The sequence below is a fragment of the Saimiri boliviensis genome, chromosome 6 (assembly GCF_048565385.1).
Source record: "Saimiri boliviensis isolate mSaiBol1 chromosome 6, mSaiBol1.pri, whole genome shotgun sequence".
Classification (NCBI taxonomy): domain Eukaryota; kingdom Metazoa; phylum Chordata; class Mammalia; order Primates; family Cebidae; genus Saimiri; species Saimiri boliviensis.
The window spans coordinates 109330526-109335617 of record NC_133454.1 but is presented as its reverse complement, the minus strand read 5'-3'; the positions used below and the strand labels follow the sequence as shown (position 1 = coordinate 109335617).

Genomic DNA, 5092 nt, shown 5'->3' with positions numbered 1-5092 from the left:
GTCTCATCTTTCTTCTGTATGTAAGTCCATCTCTTAAATATATCCTTATGCTTTTCCTTCTCCAGGTTAAACAATTCCTAAAAACCCTTCATCTTGTAATACATTTTCTATCTCCTTTTCTTCCTTCTTTCCTATTTTTAAAAAATTACTTATAACACAAATTATCATTCTCAATTTCTCTCTTTCCCTTTTTCCACCCCTCTTTCTTCCCTCCTCCCTTGCTCAAATAAGGCCTTGCCTGTCTCTGATGCCTCAGATCTGTCTAAGCACCTAACCAAATCATACTCCAAAACTTTCTTGTATATTTACCATTTCTTCAGAGCCTGGAAGAGCCACTTTTCTTCACTGTAGAGAGGTATCAGATTTGGTTACCATTATTTTTTGTGCTACTTAAAGCCATTGATAGAATGTTCGACTCTTTTTGCAGAAGTGTAATATCATAATAGCACTGCAAAGCATGTCAAATTGGACATCTTTCAGGCTAAGTGAATTGTGATGGACCATGCAGTGTGAACGGTTATCCATCATCTGTAGCAATATTTCTCTTTTCTTACAGAAACCCCATTCTTTTTGTTCATAGCTCTTTTTATATCTCCTCTAATCAACATAATGTCATTCCAAGTGCTTTGATAAAATTAGTGGGTTTGGGATTTCTATATCTTTTTGTATGATTGAAAAATAACCTTCACTTTGCATGAGTTTTTTTTTTTTTTTTTTTTTGAGTAAAAGCCTCAAATCAATAGAGGTTTTTATTGCATCATTGAAATATTGCAAATACGTCTTAGAAATTATCTGGTATCTTGTTTCTGAAGCTGGACAACTCTTAGGTCTCATCAGACTGCTGAACTGTTCCCATTTCAGAGACATAGATAGTATCCAGAAATTTTCCTATATTCTTGTTTTTAACTGTTACAGTTTGTTCAATTCAAGTAGGTGAATTTGAAACAAGCTCAATGTCATTCTTCAAGGGTGAACTCATCTTTCTGGGACTGAGATACTGAACAAGTAGCACCTGGCCTTTGCAGATGTATTTTTCACCCAAGAAATTTTGAATTCAACAAGATCTCCTTTGTCATGGGTAATGACATTGATGGCAAAGTGAGCACGCATGGACCTCATGCTGCAATGGAAGCCTGGGGCAACCCCCTTGCTCGTGTTCTATTCACGACTGCAAACAGTGCAAACAATGGTCAGCTCCTTTCTATTTCCCCACCATTTGCCAACCCAGAGCCTCTTCTTTCTCTTTCCAAGGACACTGAGATGTACATTGATGTGGTTGAAGTCCCTCTGCAGGGTCTCTCTGGGGCCCTTCACAATATTTGTTTGTCCTTTCAGAGTGATGTTGATGTGTTCTGGAATGTCAGCAGTCTGATTGATGAGAATGTCTTTATTCTCTCAGTAGATGTGGCAAAGAGCTACTTTGCTTAATTTTTAAGAAAGAATCTTTTTTAAACAAAAATAAGTGGCATGTTTCTTTCACAGCCCTCAAAGCAACCTAATATAATTAGGTAACTAAAAGTCAGTAGTCCTGACGTAAGAGGGATTGAGAAGAAAAAGAAGGCTACAGAAAGATGAAAAGGGCATGCAACGAATTTGTGTTTAAATCTGTCTTCTCCCCAGTCCAAACTCTAGTCTATTATTTCCAACATGATTCAGAAGTATAACAGTCATCTCACACATAACTGAGCTTTGATTAGTCCCCATTCCCCTATGACATGACTGTCACTCTTTCAATGTTCTCCTTTTAGTGATGGATATATTTGTCTCCTAGTTGCCCAAATAGAAAGACTGAAGTCATCTTAACGCTCTGTTCCTCTTACACCACATATACGATCTGTCCATAAATTCTGCAAACTCTAACTATATCCTGGATTTAAGCACTTCTTATTGCCTTCACTGCAACAGCCCAGGTCCCTTCTGCCACAATCTTATCTAGATTATTGTGGATGTCTCTTAATTGGTATCTCTGTTTCCATCATTGATCTTCCACAGTTTATTGTATACATCGGTGCAGTACACATAAGTCATACTGTGCCATGTTTGTACTTAAAACCAATAACCTCTCATCATACCCAAAGTAATTTCCAAATCACTTAACATGGTGTATAAGGCCTTAGTTTATTTGACCTTCAGATATTTCATTGTTCTCATTTTTACTATTTCTCCCTCTCTCGTTATAGTCCAGATTCTGTAGCCACATTGCTGTTTCCAGAAACTCAAACACTTGAAATACATGGCCTCTTAGGAGTTTTGCATGTGCTGCTGCATCTGCATAAAATGTTCTTATGCCCAAATGAGTATGGCTCACATAGAACCATGAATCCTCTCACACTCTGCTGATGCTACTCCATCAATCAGGGACCTTCCAAGACCACCTTACTGGAAGTAAGTAGACATTGCTTTTTTTTTTTCTTAGTGGCAGTTGCCACCATGAGACCTATTGCCAATTGATACCCATTTGACTTGTTTTTCATCTGCCCCATGAAGATAAAAACAAGTTATGTTATATTCAACTAGCTTCACAGTTCCTGGAATAGTGTTTCACACATGTTAGGTACACAATCTATTTTATTCCAATGAATGAATGAAAATATAGCAAGCCTTTATGGTTTGAAACTGGAGTAAAGTAGAATGAGAATGAGTTAAAGAATCAGGAAGAACTTGAGTCTGAATCTTTTTCTGGTTCTGCCCACCTTAACTCTGGCAAGTTGGTTAACTCATACATGGATAACATATATGATTGCATATATGGATAACATATATATGTGGGAGAGAGAGAGAAAGAGAATAACACATATAAATTACTTGGCACAGTATATGGTCCCTGGAACTCAATAAAGGTCACTTTCTAATCCTGTCTCTTGGGCTCTGACTTCTCTAAGTTTCCCACTCACCTTGCCTGGATCACGTCTTGACTGGTGTCTTAAAGAACTTCCTTGCTATCAGAAAGAACTCAGTTGAGACCCATAAGGCTCCCACCACTAAGATAATTGGGGCATCTGTGCCCATGCTTGTTTGTAAGCTTGGCTTGTTACAACCTGTAGACGTGTTTTTCGACAGATGTTTGACATCATTTGTCTTCCAGCACAGACAGTACCTTGATAGGTGGTGCAGTGTACATTCAGGTTGAAAACTGCCATCTAAATTAGTGCTGCATGAGGCAGTTTACCCAGAGCCTCACGCTGCTACTGCTAAAGGACGACTCAAATCCTCTGGCTGTGTGTGGGAGGGAACATGACAGTTCAATTTAAATACCTCTGCAGATGCACTAAGTTCTGAAAGACACAGTCTCTGCAGTGCACTGTGTTTCTGTACTGTCATTCTGTCTGTTCAGTCTCAGCTGCAGCCTAACAGAGAGGGAAAGAGATGGCCTGTGTTCTGAATCAACACGTCATATCATCAGCATAACGGTGAAGAGGCTGACTTTTGGATGCAGACTACCTGCATTCAAATGCTGACTCCACAACTCCTTAGCTACAAGGCCTGGTTGCTCCAACAGCCTCAATTTCCTCATCTGGATCTATTATAGTACTCATCTTTTTGAGTTGTTGTGAGAATTTTTTCTTTCTTTTTTTTTTTTGTTTATTTTTTATTATTTTTTTTATTGCATTTTAGGTTTTGGGGTACATGTGATGAACATGCAAGATTGTTGCATAGGTACACACATGGCAGTGTGCTTTGCTGCCTTCCGTCCCCTCACCTGTATCTGTCATTTCTCCCCAGGCTATCTCTTCCCACCTCCCCACCCCCCCACCCCTCCCCCATTTCCCCCCAATGGACCCCAGCGTGTAGTGCTCCCCTCCCTGTGTCCATGCGTTCTCATTAAAGAATATCTTTCAAGTAAAGCACTTAGAAGATTTTCTGGAGTATTATAAGTTTTAATATTAAGGACAGACGATTATTATTGTGCATAGAATAAGGTAGAAGAGAAGCAACAGTATAAAGATTAATCTCAGAAAGGACAACTTTAAAAACCTGGTTGAATCTCCTAATAAAGACAGGCATATAACTAACTCTCATGTGGACCAATGTGGAAACAGAAACAAAATGTACCTAAGCAAGTGGGTTACAGGGGAAGGAAAAATTCACTGGAGGGTGAGGATGTGTTAAGCATGCTCTGAATGAAGAGACCACCTAAACAGGCTTTGTGTGAGCAACAAGCCTATTTATTCACTCAGGTGGGAGCTGGCTGAGTCTGAAGAGAGGGTCAACAGAGGGTGGTGGGATAGGAGCTGGTTTCATAGGTTTGGGGTAGGCAGTGGAAAGTTACAGTTCAGGGTGGTTTTTTGCAAGCTGAGGGGGTTGTCACAGGGTCCAGTGTCACAAGGTTGGCTTATCAGTTGAGGCAGGAACAATGAGAGAATGTTGCAAGGTCTGTTAATCAGGCACTGCAGGAGCTAGCTATTCTTCTTTTGCAATTTTCCTGTTACTTCAGTCTTTCTGGCTCTGGGTGGTCATCTGGAGGTGTATGTGTATGTCACAGGGGTCACCATGGCTTGATTATGATGTAGTCTATGGTGCAGTCAGCTCAAACGACTTTACAGGATGGAAGTGAGGAATGTATAGGAAGGAAGGAGCTGATTTACTTGTGATCCACAAACGGCATCCTATTTAAATAGAAGTAAGTGATATTTGACATTAAGGAAAGACACAGATATGTTTAAAACTATCTTAATATGAGAAACTCTTGAGTTCAGAGTCCTTTTATCACGTCTTTCAGCTTTTAAGTGAGGAAGTAGTATTCACATTGGCCAAGGTTGATGGGCAAGGTGGCAGGGAGCCTTTATTATGCACTAGGAGCAAAACCATTAGCTTTTCACCCTATCCTAAGCTTCCCAGAAAGGGAATTCCTGTCTCCATTTTACAGACGAGAAAACAGAACTCTGGTGGGTTAGGTAGATTAAATTTCTCTTAGCTGTTAGAATCTGCCCATAAACCCAGATTTACATTGTGTAGATTCCACATTCTTTCTACATTGTCACGCTACCTGCTAATAGATGCTGAAATTCATTCTTTCTGATTGAATGCAGAATGAATGAATGATTCATTCTTCTGAATGAATCACTAAGAGGCATTCATGAATCCCTCTTGG

General features: G+C 39.7%; 1 pseudogene; it reads right to left on the bottom strand.

The window, feature by feature from the left end:
• Positions 1 to 823: 823 nt before the first annotated feature.
• Positions 824 to 3514, bottom strand: LOC120364557 (large ribosomal subunit protein uL6 pseudogene; annotated as a pseudogene).
• Between the last annotated feature and the right edge of the window lie 1578 nt (positions 3515 to 5092).